Source organism: Lissotriton helveticus, chromosome 10 (assembly GCF_964261635.1).
Source record: "Lissotriton helveticus chromosome 10, aLisHel1.1, whole genome shotgun sequence".
Taxonomy (NCBI): domain Eukaryota; kingdom Metazoa; phylum Chordata; class Amphibia; order Caudata; family Salamandridae; genus Lissotriton; species Lissotriton helveticus.
In genome coordinates this window covers 699,598,507-699,618,462 of record NC_136071.1, presented here as the reverse complement: position 1 = coordinate 699,618,462, position 19,956 = coordinate 699,598,507, and positions in this window count along the sequence as shown.

Sequence of the window (19,956 nt, the reverse complement as noted above, 5' to 3'; positions counted from 1 at the left end):
TCTCTACTCATTTTCGCTCTGGGCTTTCCTCCACCCCCACCCCCAGTGCTTTGGTTCGGGGTAGTTTTGTTCATCTTGTTTAACTGCTTTTCCTGTTGTTCTGCGAGCTTTACTTGAGCCCACATAACCTTCTCCTTGAGAGCCTTTTTCTTTTCTGCCATCTCGTCCTCACAGTACTTTGCGTACCGTAGGACCTCATCTATCTTTTTAGTATGCCAACAGATTTTATTATCCTTTATCCATTGACAGATTTCGGGCCTTAAACCGTTTACAAACCTGTAAATGAAGTGTGTCATATCCTTCATCTCGATGTTATCTATACCACTGTATGTTTTGAACACCTGCAACAGCCTTTCATAAAAGGAATGCACTGTCTCGTCTCTTTCTTGCGTGGTTCTATCTATCTTGGTCCAATCAGTTTCCTTTGCGGGCACCTTTTCTTTGAGATATTGAATTACCTGTTCATATTTTCTCATTACTTCCTTCGATGGTTCTCCTGTTTTTTTATCTCTCGCGTATTCCTCACTAGGCCAAGCTATGGCTATTTTACACTCTGTCCATAGATCTACAGGGACCACTATGTCGAAGAACCTATCCAGGTCCTTCCACAGGCATTTTTGCACTTTTACGAATCTTTCTACCTGCCTATACCAATCCACGGGCTTTTCTCGTAATTTCGGAAAATCATTAGTAAAGGATACAATATCCTGTCTGGACCATGGAACGTGTACATATTTTCCACCTGGTACTTCGCGCATAGGGCATAACTGTTCTGGTTTGTCAGCTTCCTTTAGAACAAATTCGGGAGTTGCCTGCCTAGACCTGGCCTCATCCTTTTTCTTGGCCCATCTGGCTTTCCATCTTTCCACATCTCCCCATTTTTGTAATACTGTCAATAGTTCTTTGACCTGTGCCTTCTTCCCTGAAACATTCAAGTTTTCCAAATCCTTGTCTGAGAAATCTGCCCTATATGGTTTCTGCAGAGGTTTCGATTTTGAAATATCTATTCCCATGCTAGCAGCAGTGTCTGTCAGTTTTTCATGAAGTACTCGAGTATTTCGGGTGAGACTCTTGCAGATAAACAGCATTTCGTCTTCGGAGTAGGTATTTAATCTGTCTAATCCTACGTTTCCTGCCATCAATTCCTCTATTTCTATTCTCAGCTTGTAGAGATCTAAAGGTTTCGTTGGGGACGCTTGTTTTTCAAATTCTTGACTCCATCTTTCGATTTCTTCAGGAGTCACCAATGTGACACTCTTAGTACCCGAGGTCGATTCCATTTGAATTTCCCTCGCATTAAAAGGATTATGTCTTTTCTGTATCCTTTTTCCGGCATTTCTAACGGGCAGATCTAGCAGCGAGACCTCCGACTCGCACTCACTTGTCTGGTCATCTACAATTAAGGGTTCTGGTCTGGCCGGTGCAATGACAGGAGTAATTACTGGAGTTTTCGGAGTCCCTTGACGGTCCCCATACAACGGAACCACTGGTCCGATAGTTACTGGGATCGTCAAGGCTTCAGGACTTGTATTTAGCTGTGACATTTTCTGTATTATCTCAGCTCTCTGCTTTGCTAGCGCTTCTCGCTCTTTATCTTCCAATAACCTGTCCAAAGATTTGTCATGTAACACCTGTGGGGTTAGAGTGGGAGCATGACTCGGGGCAGTGGGATGTGTTTCACTTGGTCCTCCGCCATAATTAGGTCTTGGGAACAAACTTCCTGTGCCTAGAATCCTCAGCTCTTCCTCCTCCTGTGGCTGTAAATACGGCATTCCTGAACTTAAGGATCTCACCTCACCTCCGTGGGGGGGATAGGAAAAAAATCTCCTTCACGTGAATATCCCGTCTCCCCACCAACGAGTCTCCTGGGGTAAATACTTTTGGTTTCTACGGGTCCTAGATTCTCAGTATAAGGAGGAATTAGATAACCCCCTCCTACACTTGCGGACCTGACCTCTTCCCTTTGTAGAGGTCTCCGGGGAATATCCCCTGCACTCGAAGGTCGGTGTCCTTTATTATAAGGAGGCGGACTTCTCATGCACATGTCATCTAACAATTCGTCATCCGATTCTCCGAGGGGCCCCCAGTGTTTGGATTTCTCTGTCCTTTCCCCCCCCCCCCCAGGAGGATCCTCTGCTGGCATCATGGGAAACAGTCCCTCAACAATCATACTCTGCCTCCATTGTTTCATCTTTTGGGCTCGGGCTTCTTGCTTCAGTTTTGGATAACATTTTGTCAATCCTTTATCCAATCGGGGCTTGTCCCTTTCAAAAGCCTCAATTTCCCATTCCTCTAATGCTTCGTACTGCGTTAATCTAGGTCTGGGATGAAAATCATTCATTCGGGTTCTCAAATTAAATAGAATCCTGCTGTTAAATGTTCCGTCTAACGGAAAAGCCAACACTCCGTCATCTTTTGTGTATTCCGCCCAATTTTCCAACCATACACATGTGTTGTACCCTTTATCGAACATCATGAAAGATGCGGGAGTATTCGGTGGCGGAATGACAACACCTTCTCTAGTTTTAATCGGCTTGTCTTTCTTGAAATAATTCTTTACTTTATTTACAAGGGACAACTTTCGCTTGTTTCCGTACATAATGTCGTGCTTTATGCCTTTAAACTGATCTCTCTGAAATCCCAAATCTCTCGGATCGGGTCTAGTATGCGGTCTGTACGAGTGCCACATACGATTCCTACGCTTAACTTTGTTTACAAAATTACTCCCAATCAGAATGCGTCTTGTGATTTCGTGCGACCAATGGGGTGCACGAGTTCAAATAATTTCGACCAATGGGTGCGTGGCCCTTTCGCGAGACAGTTCTCACGCTTCGGTGCTCACCCCTCCTTTACAATTCCAGCTCCGCTACCAGCCCGCTGCGTCTACTAATCCCAGCGCGGCACGGAGTGACGTCAGAGCGGCTTCGGGACTGACTCCCTCCTTCACAAGGCAACGGAAACTTTCTTACTTTCTAAAGTGCTAAGTGCTTGGTTAATTTACAACAATTACACATTTGCCACCGTGCTCAAGTGTCTAGATAGAAAGAAATTTTTCACTGCAAGTAAACTACTTCCATTTACTTTTCACTCGCTACGGATAGATCTTCTCTGCCTATCCTTCACTCTAGCATCGGAGAACCTGTTACTCCCCTAGACCCATCCACTTTACCGGGATATATCCGAGACTAAGGTTTCCCCAGCGAGCCCCTTTGCTTTCACCCAAGCTCCGATGAACCTGCTACTCTTCCGATGTGACCCTAAATAGGTTTATGCCACAATGGGAATTTTGCCAATGAACCTCGTTACTAACATTTATTCAAACATGCATTCGGAAAAAAAACCCTAATTAGTGCTTCCAGTTCTGCCTAACCTGCACCAACCTTCCTTAGAGCAGGTGACCTAAACACGAATGGATTCTATACACCATTCGCTATTCAATTCCCCGGGGATTCCCAACAAAACATCTAACAATTACGAACGAATGGGTTAATACATATATCAATACAATAAAATTTTTTTTAAAACATTTCATAAAATTTCAAAGCAAACATTTCAAGTGATTGATCAGATCTCCTGAAGTGCCTACTTTTGTAGCAGCATCAATATACTAGCAGCTTCCGACTTAGCTAGACTAACTAGTCCTGCCTCACCTTTAACTATTCCCTAACCATAACTCTGCTACCAGAAAATTACTGCTAGAGATCGCGGGTCACCCGACCAATAATTTCGCCACTTCCGGCTTCGGGCCCATATATTTCAAATCACCAGATACCTTGATCGGATGACGTCACAATCTACTACCAATAATTGTTGGATTCCTTTAGATTATTCCTAGTGTACCCGACTTACCATCCACCGTTACGGGTACCTATGACCACAATGGATCAGGGAGCTAGCTGTAAAAGGAAAGGCAGCAAATAATATATACTTCAATAAATGACTTTACTTTCATAAAATGACCACGGACAACTAGTTTTATAAAGTTTTATCTAAAGTTCAATCAGTGTGAAAATCCAACTTACATTGAGCAGATAGTCAGTAAGCAAGATAACAAAACATTTGGATTCAAGAGAAATGCGACTGGGAACCTGCTAAGCTAGAAAACTAATCATGTAAGAGTCAAAAAATGGGTGATGAAAAATAACTAGGGCAAGAATCATTTATGCTATGGAATGGGAAAACTTAGAAATCTAAACAGTTCGATTAACGTGAAAAATAGGACACGCTATAACTTCAGAAAATCTCTTCATTCAGTTTAGTGAGAAAAAGTATAGAACACATCAAACAAGTTATAAACTGCAAATGGAAGAAAAATGATTTGTAAAAGGAAGGGCAACATAGGAACTTGCTATGAAAATAAATGCATACGTTTCATGAGATGCAATGAGTTGCGAAAGCATGGAAAAACTTATCATATGCAAAGATATGTCTTTATTGAAGCAAAGACAGAAAAAATAGAAAGGTGCAGTTTCAAGAGATTCAGAGCGATATTTACCTAGACTGGTGTGAAAAACCAAACCCTGGCCACGGGTCAGTTAAGGACAGGAAACCCTCAAGGAAAGATACCCCTCAATGGACAGCAGGTGCAGACTGGACACCCAGGACAGGACAGGAAACCCTCAGATTAGGATCAGGACAGGACCACCAGGACACGACCAGCACCCGCAGTTTGGAAGCAACGCCTGCGCTCCACCCTCTCTGCAGCTATCAGTCAGGACCCCGATTGGGTCAGCGAACTCCCAGCAAAGTGCTCCGCCAGCACTTTTAAGGTTTAGTAAAACCTTAGTCTATGGTCAATTTCGGACAGAGTGCTCCGCAGCGCTCTGTATCAAGTCACCTATTGAGTGCGTTGGGTCAGTGACAGGTCAGCTATTCGGACAAGTCGGACAAATTCCCTAGGTGAACCCAGGGTAGATATACTGGTTTGGGACAGGGTATCACCCCCCAATGTTGCAAAGTGTCAGAATCCCCAAATTTTGATTGGTCCTAAGGTAGGATTTGGTTAACACACCAATCAGAACAGACTATTCTAAGGCCTATTTTGCATGCTAAGGTGCCGCCTAGCAAGATTGGGGTTCCCACGAGAAGTCGCAGGGAATACAATGCAAAAGAATACAATGTGTTACAATATAATACAATCTAGATGCTCTTGCTGGGTGAAGGTGCATGTTCCCAGGCAGGCTCTGGCATCAACCTTCTTTGGCTTGGTTTCAATGCCACCGCACCATCGATTGATTCTGCGCAGAAGTACCCTCCAAGATGGACTCCCCAGCCCCATCACCCCTCAGTGCCGAGGATACATGAAAAGTAAGCGAAAACAAATTAATACATAGAAATAAATGAATGTATTACATGTTATAAGTTTGTACTTTAGTTTCATCATTATAAAAATATACTATGCATTAGTGAATAAGTGCAACGAATAACATCACAGGAGCAGCAGCACAAAGCTTCAGCACGTTATTGCTATTACGCATGCGCACCTTTTCCCTCTCGAATTCTGACTGCGTCATGTCAGCTGACTATGCCTCACGCATGCGCAGGAACGAAAAGGCAAGCAGCGGCCATTTTAGGGACAAGGATTAATCGTATTAGTAGAACACATAGGCAAGCTTCGCTATGATACCTACGCACATTAAAAATACATAAAATTAGTAAAACAAACAATTGGAGTTACGAGATTATAATAGATTTTCGAGGTTCTTGACTCGAGCAAGTCGCGATGCGAAATCTTGCTCTATCACTGTCACCCTCTGGTTCACCACTGCCACCCTCGGGTTCACGACTGCCACCCTCTGGTTCATCACAGCACCTCTGGTTCACCACTGCCACCCTCTGGTTAACCACTGTCACCCTCTGGTTCAGCACTGCCACCCTCTGGTTCACCACTGCCACCCTCTGGTTCACCACTGCCACCCTCGGGTTCACGACTGCCACCCTCTGGTTCATCACAGCACCTCTGGTTCACGACTGCCACCCTCTGGTTCATCACAGCACCTCTGGTTCACCACTGCCACCCTCTGGTTAACCACTGCCACCCTCGGGTTCACGACTGCCACCCTCTGGTTCATCACAGCACCTCTGGTTCACCACTGCCACCCTCTGGTTAACCACTGTCACCCTCTGGTTCAGCACTGCCACCCTCTGGTTCACCACTGCCACCCTCTGGTTCACCCCTGCCACCCTCTGGTTCACCACTGCCACCCTCTGGTTCATCACAGCACCCTCTGGTTCACCCCTGCCACCCTCTGGTACAGCTAAACATTCCGGAGAAAGAAGGGTCGGAGGGAAAAATATTTAAAGACCTACCCAGGGTGAAGTCCCCTATTTAATCAATTCAATAACAAAAAACACACAATGGGGGTATATATCTGGGCCTAACGTGCTCCAAAAAGTCAAAACACACTGCTAACCAAGTCAGTGGGCATTGCTGAGGCTATAAACCATTTAGCTTGCTCATAAAGTGCCAACCTGGGCAACCCATGTGGTGGGATTCACTTCAAATATCAAATAGACCCATACAGAGAAGAACTGGATGTCCATCAACGTCAGATGTAGATCATGTATTCTCATTTGGTCATCCAAATAGGAATGGTGTTGTCCCATGATCATTGAGACTAGTCCATAACCTATATTTATCTGGGCCACGTCTCCAGATGTAGTGAAGACCATGCGAGCCAAGATCCTGATGGAGTCCGGTGCAGTGCAAAAATAATAAAGTGTGGGGAGGTTAAAAAAGGATAGAAGATCAATACAAAACTTTAATATAACTTGATCACTCCCTTACTAAAAACAGGAACAGTGCAATGATGCAGTCAAACCATATAACTGCATGTATTCGGCCAACATGTTTCAGCCTCAAGGGAACCAAATCCCGCTGCTTTCTTCAGGGCCACAGTCCTTAACGTTTGCTACTGCATAAAAAACGTGAAAACATAACTAAATCAATCAAAGGATACAACAGTGTCGTACATGTTTCTCTCAGTCCTCTGTATCAAGCAGTGTCGATTGTATCTGTTCACAAAAAATCAAAAGTATATAACATGAATCCCAAAACAAGATTTCTTATTGATCTCAGTCCCATACATAGGTGACTACACCTTTTTAACTTGCTATGTACTGACCTGCGTTGTACAGGGAGCATACCTCACCTCTCCTGGTACCGTGCTCAGGATAAAATGAGGCCCGCTCTGGAAAAGGTAAAGAAAGGGATGAAAGAGAAGCTGTAGGCTAAAGTAGCCTGGTCTATCTCCTGACTACCTTGACTGATACCCTTATAATCTTTATACCTTTTTGAGCTTTAACCAGGTCTCTGATTGAAAGAGAAACCGGCCCTATCTCCAAATCAGTCCAAAGGAACCATCTCAGACTATACATTACTAAATCAGAAACTAATATGTACTGTGTGTAATTAATCTGTGTTAAGAAAAGCATTAGATAGGAGGGACACAGTGGAGATCCTCTCTACACATATAACGATCGAGTCATTTCAAATATATGCTCTCTCCTGCCTCCTCAGTAACCTTACTCTAAGCCAGCACTCTCCTCACCTGTCCGTCGTTGCCTCGTAGCCTTCAACTGAGCTCAGAGGGAGGCAACGAGGGCAGTGTTGTGGCAGCTTATAAAAGTGTTTGAGGGGGGGGAGCCTACCTCGTACTGTTCACTTCCCTTTAGCATGGTAACGTGAAGTATGAATATGTTACGTACCTCATAGGTCGGAGTTGCGCTGTTTTAAAACTTTTTTAAACTCCTTTAAACGCGCGAATTACCTCATTTGTTAATCTACCAGGGATCAGATCTTTTCCTTTGCCTGTTCAGTTTGACAAAACTCTCTCGCGAGAGCTAGGCAGCGGACTACAAAAACACGTCATCGCGTGGACGAATGTAGTTCTTGAGTTGATTTTCAACCATTCGCCCGATAAACATGAACATGAACACAAAAAGGATGGGCAGATAGGTCGATTCATCCTAATAATCATGTTTAATGTTCCTTATCTCAGAATTATAGATATAATAGGTGATACGTGTAGCAGGTGATTGCGCGTATATCTTACAACAAACCCGTTCACTATATAGGTGATCATAATCTTTTTTTCTCTTTTTTTCTCTTTTCATATAAGACAAACTTTATTGGACCCCGAACAATATAAGGGGCCAATAAAGCATACATCTAGTGGCAGAGCTGTCTTGTCCACGCTGTCAGGACACCGCAGCAAGGATGGAGTGAAAGAATATATGTTGTGCTGTCAACAGGCAATTGGTGTAATCCTGTATTTATAAGAAAATGGAGTGTGTACACTGTTAGAACATGCAAATAATCATTTGGGTTTGTACAGTCACGTAGAATAAATGTTCTCAGTCGTGATGCACCACTCAGTCTGCCCTACGGTGGGGCTATCCGTCCAGGAGATCGGAAAGTGTGCCCTTTGTTAGTATTGAAATCTGACATGCCTATACGTACAATGTAAAAGCCTCGGACGTCCTATAACATCAATTCAGGGCTGTCCAGGGGATTTCATCGTTCAGTCCACAAGGTCAATTTATAGACCCATTTTTGTTCTTTTAGAAAAAGAAACCTAGAGATGTCAGCAACATGTGGCGCAACATACGGTTTCTCCAAAACTGTCCAGGTAAAGTCTGTCTCTTGGTGATTACACTCCAGGAAATGCTTTGACAGTTTGGATACATTTTTATTTACACCTGAACACACTTTTGTGCTCGAGTATTCTGGTGTGTACCTTCCTAGTGGTCATCCCAACATACTTCTTGTTGCAAGGGCATGTAAGTAGGTAAATTAGGTTCGAACTGTTACAGTTGGTGAACTGTTTTTGCACCCACGGACGGCTGGTGCCTGTCTACCTCTTGGGAACGAGTAGTCTGGTGGCACACTGAGCAAACACCACACGGGTGGTGCCCTGTAACAGCTGGGAGATCCCATATTGTCCCAATGGGTCTAATAGGTACATTTTTAGGTCGTGTATGGACCAATTTGTCACGTAGGCTGGTTGACCTCTTGAAGGCGAACAGGGGGGGCTCAATTTTGTTGTTGCCAGCATTTAAGAGCTTCCAATGTCGCCTGACTATTTGTTGTATGGTGTTAGACTTGGTGTTAAATGTGCTAACAAAGGTGATGCGTTCCGATGGTGGTTTGGGCACCGGAGGATCTAGTAAACTCAAGCGATTATTGGTACAGCACTGTCACCCTCTGGTTCACCACTGCCACCCTTTGGTTTATCACAGTACCCTCTGGTTCACCCCTGCCACCCTCTGGTACAGAACTGTCACCCTCTGGTTCACCACTGCCACCCTCTGGTTCACGACTGCCACCCTCTGGTTTATCACAGCACCTCTGGTTCACCCCTACCACCCTCTGGTACATCACTGTCACCCTCTGGTTCACCACTGCCACCCTCTGGTTCACGACTGCCACCCTATGGTTCATCACAGCACCTCTGGTTCACCACTGCCACCCTCTGGTTAACCACTGTCACCCTCTGGTAAAGCACTGCCACCCTCTGGTTCACCACTGCCACCCTCTGGTTTACCCCTGCCACCCTCTGGTTCACCACTGCCACAGTCCGGTTTATCACAGCACCCTCTGGTTCACCCCTGCCACCCTCTGGTACAGCACTGTCACCCTCTGGTTCACCACTGCCACCCTCTGGTTCACGACTGCCACCCTCTGGTTCATCACAGCACCTCTGCTTCACCACTGCCACCCTCTGGTTAACCACTGTCACCCTCTGGTTCAGCACTGCCACCCTCTGGTTCACCACTGCCACTCTCTGGTTCATCACTGCCACCCTCTGGTTCAGCACTGCCACCCTCTGGTTCAGCACTGTCACCCTCTGGTTCACCCCTGCCACCCTCTGGTTCATCACTGCCACCCTCTGGTTCATCACTGCCACCCTCTACCGAGACCCTTTGTGACGCAGCGGCAGCACAAAAGATGCACCATGGTGCTGGGTATTAACAACGTGACGCATCTGAGAGATGCGTGACGCATCTGTGCCGTTTTTGCCACATGGTGCGCCGCATTGTGAATGCGGCGCACCATGGGTGGCGGAGCTGTGGCGCACAATAACTGGCGCATCCCTGGTTATTGTAAATCTGCCCCTATACATTTAGCCAACGAGGGATCACTTACTGATTAGACAGTAGAAAGTACTCCAGTTGAGCAGAGGTATTGCACAAAAAGGTGGCATCTTCGTGGACAAACACGCAGGGCGGGATTCATTCTGCCCCCTGTTAGACTTGTTTTTTGTGCCCTTCTGCCCTCTGTTAGACTCGTTTTTCCCTTGTTTTTGTGCCCTTCTGCCCTCTGTTAGACTCGTTTTTCCCTTGTTTTTCTGCCCTTCTGCCCCCTGTTAGACTCGTTTTCTGTGCCCTTCTGCCCTCTGTTAGACTCATTTTTCCCTTGTTTTTCTGCCCTTCTGCCCTCGGTTAGACTCATTTTTTGTGCCCTTCTGCCCTCTGTTATTCCCTTGTTTTTGTGCCCTTCTGCCCTCTGTTAGACTCGTTTTTTGTGCCCTTCTGCCCTCTGTTAGACTCGTTTTTGTGCCTTTCTGCCCCGTTAGACTCGTTTTTTGTGCCCTTCTGCCCTCTGTAAGACTCGTTTTACCCTTGTTTTTCTGCCCTTCTGTCCTCTGTTAGACAGTTTTTTGTGTCCTTCTGCCCTCTGTTAGACTCGTTTTTCCCTTGTTTTTCTGCCCTTCTGCCCTTTGTTAGACTGCTTTTTGTGCCTTTCTGCCCTCTGCATCACAACATCATCACTCAGCGCTACCCCAGCATCACTCAGCACCACCACATTATCACTCAGCACCACCACAATATCACTCAGCACCACCACAGCACCACTCAGCGCCACCACAGCATCACTGAGCGCCACCACAGCATCACTCAGCGCCACCACATTATCACTCAGCACCACCACAGCACCACTCCGCACCACCACATTATCACTCAGCACCACCACAGCACCACTCAGCACCACCACAGCATCACTCAGCACCACCACAGCACCATTGAGCACCACCCCAGCACCACTCAGCACCACCCCAGCATCACTCAGCACCATCCCAGTATCACTCAGCACCACTACAGCACCACTCAACGCCACCACAGCATCACTCAGCGCCACCACATTATCACTCAGCACCACCACAGCACCACTCAGCACCACCACATTATCACTCAGCACCACCACAGCACCACTCAGCACCACCACAGCATCACTCAGCACCACCACAGCACCATTGAGCACCACCCCAGCACCACTCAGCACCACCCCAGCATCACTCAGCACCATCCCAGTATCACTCAGCACCACCACAGCACCACTCAGCATCACCACAGCACCACTCAGCGCCACCCCAGCATCAATCTGTGCAACCATTCAACAACAACTGGTTCAAATATGTTCTCTCAATGTTTCAAACTTTATTACAAATGTCACAAAAAGATGTTAATATTTCACTTCTGTTCTTGGATTTTCGTCACACTAAAATACACTGAACATAATCTTCACAAAAGCTATTTACAAAAGTTTAAGCTATTGCCGTTATAAATTAAAATCACTTTTATTAAGTATTAATTATTTAAAAAAATTAAAAGCCATTGTAATTTGTAATATCAATACAGCTAAGTCACGTAAATACAAAACATGTTGCATTACAAATGCTATAGGTATCACATGTGCGAAAGTTATAACTATTGGCATTGTAAATGACAAAGCTATTAATTTAGCTATTTTCAAACCCAACACATGAATAAAAAAAATTGTCATTTACAAGACCAATAGCTCAAACTTTCCTAATGCGAGACCTATTGCATTGCAAATGCTTGTTTTTATATCTGTCAGTGCTTCCTGTTGAGGTTTAATTTTCGTGACAGGCGCCTCATTGCCTACTTGTAACTATTCTCTGACCCTGCTTCAAGGGTCAGAGCAGGGTCAGAGAATAGTTGCAAGTAGGCAACGAGGCGCCAGGAAGCACTTACAGGCTTACAGCAGCAGGTGCCCTTTAGTAAAAGGTTACAAAAAATTAGCTTCAACTTTTGCACCTGCTGCTGTAACCCTGTAAGTGCTTGGCTGAAAATGCGTCCCCGCTGATTCGCGGATTTTACCGCGATTTCGCGAGATTCGCGGATCGCGAAGTCACGGAAAATCCGCAAATTCCGCGAGCGGAACGAATTTTCAGCCCATGCTTAGAAGAGGAGTCTCCCCTCGCGGAAGCGCCGGTAAGTGAAAGCCGACTGGGGGGAGCGGAAACCCAGGCACCACGCCGGTGCCCTTGTCAGAGCAGCCCCGCTTAGCAGAGGGCTGCTCCAACGAGACCAGCCACATCAGAGCGGCCCCGGAAGGCAGCGGGCCGCTCCAACGTGGGGAGCATTTGTTGTATTTGGAGCCCACGAGGCTCCCAGGGGCATTGTTGTGTTTAGAGCCCATGAGTACTTGGGGGCATTTTGTGGATTTAGAGCCCACGAGGCTCCCACTATTGAGGGGGCAGTGTGGTAGTTAGAGCCCACGAGGCTCCCACACACCCAGGGGCATTGTTGTGTTCTGAGCCCACGAGGCTCCAACGTATTGCGCATTTTGTGAATTAGAGCCTGCGAGGCTCCCACGTTTATTTTGGGGCACTATTGTATCTTTATGATCCCAGAGGAGAGCCAGGAGGCACGCTTGTGCCAGGCTCAGTTTCTCCAGCTGCCCAGCACTTAGTAGGCAGCTGCCACGTTTAGGCCCTAAACCCTTGCGCACTCTTCTTTTGGCTGCCTGCGCAGCCTGCCCTGACTCTGCTGGACACAGGGCATTTGAGCCCCATGAGAGGACAGTTTGCCTAGGTATAGTGTTCCTGTATTGTGCCCCCGCCTGGGGCGCACTATGTCAGTACCTACTGTGATCCTGCACAAGGTGATTGGTGATTTAGGTCTAAGTTGATAATTGCCTAATGTGATTTATGCGTAATGTGCAATGCCTTTAATGCCTGTGATACCTCTAACTGTGTTTTATGCTTAGGAGGTTGTTTTGCCTAGTACAGTTTATACTAGCGAGTTCATGTTTACCTGTGTGATCTATGCCTAAAGTGATTAGGATTACGTAGTATGTACCTACCTTTTACCAGTGGTTACTGGTTGTGTTCTCCAATTGTTATTTTGTGCTACAGTTATTACATGTGTGAAATCTACTATTTCTACTAAGTGCTAATTCTGACAGTGGCCCACGTGGCCCTGTCATGTGTAAATAATCCCCTGTAAATACTGCCCAGTGCCAGTTGGCAGTGTATCTGTGTGATTATGATCTAATGTGTTTATGGTAATACAAAGGCTATTTTTATATATAACCTTGTGTGGAGCTCCTTTTCGTGGTGTACCTAGTGTGTTGCTGCTGTGTGTGTGTGTTGCGCAAACGCTTTACACATTGCCTCCGGGATAAGCCTGACTGCTCGTGCCAAGCTACCAAGGGGGTGAGCAGGGGTTATCTTTGGCGTGTAACTCCCTTACCCTGACTAGAGTGGTGGTTTCTGCCTGGCTTTGGCGCAAGCCTTAGCCAACCAAAAATCCCATTTCTAACACTGGTTTACTTCCGGGGGTTTAATCTTTGTCTCTAGCGCCTTCCCATCTGCTGATGGGATGTTAGGTAGAGCCGGTGAGTGGAAGAACTGGGACAACACTAGTCGTGACGACGGTGGTGGAGCCTGATATACTCCCGTGTAATAGTCGTGAAAGATGGTTAGTATATCTACTTGTGACTGTTTAGGGGTACCCGTCTACCAATTCGGTGATTGGTTTCATGTCCGTGTCCTGTTTCACAAGCCAGGCTAGGAGTGTTCCTGCCCTATTTCCCTCACGATACACCCGGGCGGCATAGACCCTGAAGTTATATTTGTGAAGGTCTCTCATTGTCTCCGCATGAAATGTTTCTTTGGGGTAGCTTCCTCTTTATCCATACTTTTTGTTAGGTCCGCCAATCTTGTTTCCTCATTTTGCAGTGATTGATCCAGTGTTTTTTGCACTCCTACTATCTATTTTATGCACTCTATGTGTGTCATGGTCTGACAGGACTCTGCCTAGGTAGTCAGTGTGCTGTATTTGGGGGAGTAGTGTTGTGGAGCAGAGGAATCTATCTAGCCTCACCCATAGATTATGTGAAGTGGAGTAAAAGGAGTACATTTTAATGTTCGGGTTCTTTTGTTGCCGGGCGTCTACTAGTGTCCAGTGGTTCACCCAATTCTGAAATTGCTCTGTCTGTTTCGGTGCGGGGGACTGCGCCCAAGGTGGGTGAGATCTATCCAGGAGGATATCGACGGTACAGTTATAATCCCCTCTCAACAGCCATTGTATTGATGTGTATTGTGCTAGCACTCCAGTGAGGCAGTTCCAATAGTGAACCTGCTCCACATGGGGGACAAATATGCTTCCGAACAGTATTGATCTACTCTCTAGTAGTCCTGCTATCAGGGAGTATCAGCCTTCTTTGTCTACTACTCTTGATTGCTCTGTGAAGGGGATCCCTGGTCTAATCCAAATCAGGGCACCCCTGTCAAAGGCGGAGTATGTTGTGGCACAAATAATACCCCGCCATTTTCTGCATAGGCGATCCACGTCTGTCGCCGTCAGGTGTGTCTCCTGTAGGCATAGATCGCATATCGTTTGTTTGCTGTGTGCATGCCCCTGACATTTGATGTAATGATTTTCAAATCTGTGTTAGGGATCTTGGCCGCCATTTGGTCTAGTGTCTAGGAGGCGCTTCTCCTGGCTACGTGTCCCCTCTGTCCCTTGTGTCCCCCCGCCAGAATGTCTGCCACTTGTATATGTACTACATTTCTCAATTCCGTATATACGCTCCCCTGGTAGTATTGGGTGGATGTGAAGTGGGGGGAAGTAAGGTGAACCAATGGAAAACAGTCCCAACTCAGAGGACCTATCGCGCGGGGCGATACGTCCAAACTGCACTTCATGTGCTAACTTTAGTTTCTTGCTTGGGGAACGTGGTCATCCGTCTCCGCCAGCCGTTGCCCCGGCTGCTACCCACCCGTTGACTGTGCTTTTGTAGTGCCAAGATGTACGGTGTCCCATGCTATCCTTTTACACCGCCTAGCAAACACGGGCATAGCGGGAACCGTTTTCGAACGGTTCAGAAATTATCTGGCACACAGGCGCCAGATCATTATGTTGGGACAATTCTGCTCTGAGGAGAAAGTGCTCAAAACAGGGGTCCCGCAGGGCTTAAGTCCGAGCCCCACCCTGTTTAACCTGTATATGGTTCCCTTGATCAAACTGATTTCCTCCTTTGGTATCAGTACGATTGCATATGCCGATGATACCCAGTTGGTATTAGTTCTTGACAAGGACCAAACTAATGCGGAAATGACCCTGAGGGAATGTCTATCGGCAACCTTTACGTGGATGACGAACAACCACTTAAAGTGTAACTCTGCAAAAACAGAAATTGTGCCTTTTGGACCTAACAACTGTTTCTCACCCCACGACTGGTGGCCCAAGGAGACAGGGGCTCCACCAAAGACTATCAATGCAGTACGAAATTTGGGAATCAAATTTGACAACACCCTGTCCTTTAAACAACAAGCTAAAGAAGTAGCATGTGTATGTTTTAACATTATTAGGGGTCTTAGAAAATTCTTTGACCTACTCCCTATGAGTGCCAGAAGGACGGTCGCAGTGGCACTGATAACATCCAGACTAGACTACTGTAACAGTCTGTATGCAGGGCTAAATAAATCTGCCCTGCACAGACTCCAGAAGGTCCAACATGCAACCGCCAGACTGGTCCTCAGATGGCCTAGAAAATCTTCGGCCTCCGCTGCATTGGATGCCCTACACTGGCTCCTGGTACAAAAGCGCATCCTATTCAAGGTCCTTACAATCACCTACAGGGCTTTTGATCATCAGGGCCCAGTGTACCTGCGCAGACACTTTATACAATATGACCCGTCCCGGGAACTTAGATCATCTACAGCAAAGTTGCTCTTCGTTCCCAGATTTAGGCGGTCGACCAAGGGAGGTAAATCCCTAGTTATCAGCGCTAAAGCATGGAATAAATTGCCCCACATCCTCCGGGAAGCCACTACAGAGCAAAGGTTCAGGAAAATGCTGAAAACATGGATCTACACGCTGTCAGACACAGGCTGTAAAGCCTTGATATGATCCCCCTACCAACATGGGCAGTCCAGTTGTGGTTATCTGCTGGTAATAAGGAGTCGCAGCGCCAAGATGCTCCTTGGAGTGGTAGCGCGCTATAGAAATGTCACATCACATCACATCACAGATGTGTCTGTTTCTTCCACTGTTATCTGCTACAATTTAAATCTGTATCCAATCTTCAAGTGCGCCGAGTTTGGGATCGGTTACAGAAGCGCCCCTTTGGTGCCGAGCAATGTCTCCTGGTTTGGGGGGTGTTGGGGTCTCAGAGGATTTCTTCATTAATGCTTTTCATTCCATGTTGGGAGTATCAGATCAGTGTGTCTGCCGTTTGGGGGTTACTATTGGTGATGTTATCGAGCCATCACGGGGAGTGTACTTGTCGCTGCCTTCTTCCTCTGAAGTGAATATGTGTGGGCCTCTCTCTCCATCTGAACTGTAACCGGCAATCTCATCTCTGTGGCCGCTTGTAGTGCCCTTCGACGTTCTGCTATGATTTGATCGAGATCAGTAGAGTTCTTGTTGGATGAGTCTGAACGTGGGCTCAGTTGTGTAAGAGTGACTTTTTCTGTTGTCGTCTCTGGAAGCCTGATGGTCGATAGGTCTGCACCCTCCTTGTATTGTTCAGTTGTGATAGCTGCTGTTCTACCCCGTTGCTGGCTTCTGCTGGTACTGAAAAAAAGTGGGTGTTTCCGTCGTGGATGATTTTGAGACGGCTGGGAATAGCAGAGCATATTGTACGTTCTTTTGGTGCAGGATGTGTTTAACTGCTGGGAAGGTAGACCTCTGTTGTTGAACAGCTCTTGAGTAGTCTGGAAAAAGCATGACTTGTTTGTCCTCCACTCGGAGTGTTCCCTGTTGTCTCGCTGCTCGGAGGATAGTGTTCCTGTCCTGGTAATGAAGCAGTTTTAAGAAAAATCGTTGGGGCGGTGATCCTGGTGGTGGTTTGTGGGCCGATACCCGGTGTGCCCTTTCAATGAAAAAGAAGGGGGTCAGATCCGCTGCCGGTGTGAACGTCGCGATCTACAATGCGATATATCTGAGAGGGTATGTCCCTTCCACTCCCTCTGGTAGATTAAGGATGCGGATGTTGCTCCTATAGGATCATTCTTCTAAATCATTAGTTTTATTCTCCAGGATCTTCACCCGTGATTGCAGGTCTTTCAAGGTGTCTTGTTGTTGCTGCATCTGTGGTTCCAGAGTGTGTGACGTTTTCTCTCCTTGTTTAACTTTGTCTGACAGCTTCATGTGGTCGTCTCGGAGCAGATTGAGGACTGTGGCCATTTCTCCAAACTTATTTTCCATGGTAACCCTCGAGTATCTCTTGTCCAGTTTGTTCAGCAAAGACTTTGAGTGTGAGGGCTTCCCCTCCATTTGTGTGTTGTTAGGGACCTGGGAGGTCGTTCTTAGGGGCCCTGAGGCATATGATGTACACGTTGCGTGAGGACGCCCCATATGGTTGTGTCCCTCGCCGATGTTTTCTGGTGGACTCCTGCTACGCGTTCCTATTGCAGAGGCCCAGTGGTTTGCGGTCAGTTGTGGCCGGTGCTTCTCTGTGTGTTTTCTCTCTCTCTCGTTCTGGTGAGTTCTCCCAGCAGCTGCCCGGCCGCAGGTGGGGAATGCTCGTTGACCCGCCCAGAATTCGCACTGACCGAGCTGGCAGTGTCTCCAGCTGAGGAAGAATATCCCTAGAGGTGGTAGTTAGGAGCGTTCAATCGCTTTGGCATTGTCAAGATCTGATACTGATTAGGGTGGAAGGGGGATGTAGAGATGCTCCCCCCACCTGCCTCCACCGGTCTGCTATCTGCGGCCTTGTTTCTTGCTGGTAGGGGTCCGAGATTTTCGGAGTGGGAGGGTCCACTGTAGTTTCAGCAACGCGCCGGGACCTGTGGACGGTAGCAGCCGGCCTCCCAACCTTGCCACCATTTGGATTGCAGTCATGTCCTGTGAGGCCCAGGGGGAGCAACAGGCGAAACCTGGGAGTACTGCCGCGCAGAGCCCCTCCAGTCCCCTCCGTAGGCTGTCGATCTGTGGACTTTGACAGCAGAAATATAGGGACCCCCTCTATAATACTTTATAGGTCAGGGAAAGGAGGGGAAACCAACACATATATACATATCAAAATTTCCCTAATTGACCAACAACTCTTATTCAAAAGTAAACCAGTGACAAAAATAATTAATTTGACATTTTTTTTAATTTTTAGCAAAACATTTAATTTCCTCTTTTTGTTATATTTTTACTCATATCATTTTTTCAAAGTCAAAAGAGTGATTTCATCAATAATAAATCTAAATACATCTTTTATAGCCATGATTATTACAAAAAAGAGATATACACATATACAAATATTGAGCACATAAATATTAAAGTCATCCTGATACACTACAACATATATATACCCATTCCAATCATACAAAATCAATCATACTCATACACCCCAAAAAAATCCAATATCTGTAAATGGTAAAGTAAATGTCTGGCAGAAAGAAAAAAGGGGGAAAGTTAATCTCTTCTGTCATACAATCGGGTCTCAAAAGCAAAGAAAATATGAGACTCGTCACTGGGTCAACGTGCGTTTTGGTGGACTGAAGGCTGTTGGAACCACCTTCTTCAGGACCACTTCAGATACTACAAATTGAAATCACAGGGGACCTATACATACAGAAGCATATCAACTATAAGCACTGGCATGCAAAACAAAAAAAACAGATTAATTTTTTAACACCTTAGGTGCTTTAGAAGATCCTCTGCTGTGCTGGGCCATAATGGAAATGGGTGTGGTCATGACGAGCTTAGCTCGTCATTAGCACACAAGAGGTATACCTCATGACGAGCTGAGCTCGTCATGAGCATCGAAGGGGCTATATACACTTTAACAATAACATTAGTTTTGTTTGACCCGACATGAACCCAAAAACGCTAATCATGAGCATATTTACAAGAAACAATCCCTATACCACCTGTAAATACTAAGTGGGGCTGAAAAAATCTGAATGCTATACTAGTAATTAAAGACGTCTGATAAGACTACTAGAGAGTATCCTAGTTATAGTTGGCATATCTAGGACCATCACCAACACCCAGTGATCAAAAAGATAAAATGAAGCTACACCATCCTACCTAAAATGAAAGTCTGTTCTAATGTATGATACGATAGCCAAAATAGAAGTCCTTCAATTTTCAAAATGAGATATGTTCCGCATCCTACAATTAAAGAATCTTCTGTCAAGCAGTCCAAAAAGTAAACACATAAGACAGAGTGCTCTGAGAAGTATAAGGGGTACATGGTTAATAACTTTGGAATCTTCTCATGCACTGGCTTAATTAAGAGCCTTGGACCAAGTCTATGTGATACACAAATAGTCCCATTCCTGCGTTTTGACCGTATTATTATTAATTAACCATCAACACTCATCTGAGAAGGGAGCAACTTCTGAGCACTCCTGACAACAGCTGGAAGGCGAAGGAGGGTGCACCTCACACCTCAGGTGCAGTCACAGAAAGTAACAAGTGAATCTAAGCTGGGGTGTGAAATTAAAATTAGGCAACATTTCAAGATCTAATTGAGAAAATAACTGGATGCTCACAGGAATTCAGCAAAAAGCATGTTGGTGATATGAAATAATTTAATTCAGAGAGACACATTCTATTACGGAAATCTCACATATTCACTCTAAAAGCCTATGCTGGATGGGAGAAGACAGAGAGAGGTGAGGTTCTTTCCCTGTGTAACTAAGCCTTCCATGTTGAGGTTTCTCCGATGAACTTGAGTCTCACAGACAGCCCTGGTGGGCA